Below are 1,534 nucleotides of genomic sequence, written 5' to 3'. Positions count from 1 at the left end.
GAACGTACTATTACAAATTGCCATCCTCAGTGCAGTTGCTTAGTTCACAGGTATCTGTATATATAGTTAGTCAGGGTGAGAATCATTCCAATTAACTGCAAGATTGAAAAATCTTCTGAAGATTCTCAGGATCATTGCCTTACCCATCTTGTACATATAACTGTATGGCTTGCCTCTGTCATGTTTCCTAGCTCTTCTCCTTGCTCTCTTTTCATTGTGTAGTCCTCAAGTTATTGCTTTCCTTTTAGTTGTATTATATCTTCCTATTTGTATTTCTTCTTTTGACTTCTTATACTAGGGAAACTATATGATATTTACACATGTGTGTCTGGTTTATTTCACTTATGAGTATATTTTCAAGTGGCATACACTTAAATATAAAGGCTTTGAATTTATCATTCTTTATAGCTGAGTAATACTCCATTGTATAAAAATATCACATCTTTTTCATCCATTCCTCAGGTGACAGAAATCTTGGTTGTTTACAAGATTTGGCTATCACAAATTGTGCTGCTATAAACATAGGCACACATATATCACTATGAGATGATGTTTTAAGATCCTCCAGGAAAATTCCCAGTAAGGGAATAGCTGGATTAAATGGTATTTTCAGTCCAAGTTTTCTAAGGAGTCTCCACACTGATTTCTGTAACGGTTGCACCAGTATACATTCCCACTAGCAGTGGAGAAGGGTTCCTTTTTCCCCCACAGCCTCTCCAACATTTGTTGTTGGTTGATTTCTTTATGATTGCCATCCCCTCTGGGGTGAGATGATATCTCAGTGTTGTTTTAATATGCATTTCATGGACGGCTAGTGATGTGGAGCCTTTTTTCTTATATTTATTCACCTCTTTAATTTCATCCTCTGAGAAGTATGTGTTCATCTTGGATGCCCATTTCTGGGCTGGGTCTTTAAATTTTGGGGCCCTAGTGTTTTTTAGTTCTTTATAAATTCTAGAAAGCAGACCTTTGTCTGAGTACGTATTTGTCATGATGTTTTCCAAATTTGTGGGTTGCCTTTTCACTTTGTTGGTAATTTCTTTTGACGTGAAAAAACTTCTCAGTAAGAGCAGATCCCAGTTGTTAAGTCTTTCAATTGTTACCTGTGTGACTTGATTTTTGTTCATGAACTCTTTGCCTACCCCTATGACTTCAAGATTTCCTCCTACTTTCTCTTCCAGGAGATTTAGTGTCTCTGCTTTAATGTTTAGATCTTTAATCCATTTTGACTTTAGCTTAGTGTATGGTGATAGACCTGGGTTAAGTTGTAGTTTTCAGCATGCAGAGAGCCTGGAAAACAATTTCTGTTTTCTTAGAAAAGAATCAATAACTATCTTAACAATTTCCTAGTATATCCACTAATGTGTACTTAGAAAATGAATAATGCATTTCCACGCAAACTTTAAATAAAATGTGTAAATCAACATAATTGATAAAAGAATAAATCTAGAAATAATTCAAAATTTCATTAATAAGAAAATGGGTGAACTAGTATATTCATATAATGAAATCCTTTTTTTCCTGTATTTCAGGA

This window comes from Octodon degus, unplaced genomic scaffold, assembly GCF_000260255.1.
Source record: "Octodon degus isolate 3935 unplaced genomic scaffold, OctDeg1.0 scaffold00218, whole genome shotgun sequence".
NCBI classification, from domain to species: Eukaryota; Metazoa; Chordata; class Mammalia; order Rodentia; family Octodontidae; genus Octodon; species Octodon degus.
This window is presented reverse-complemented; position numbering follows the sequence as displayed.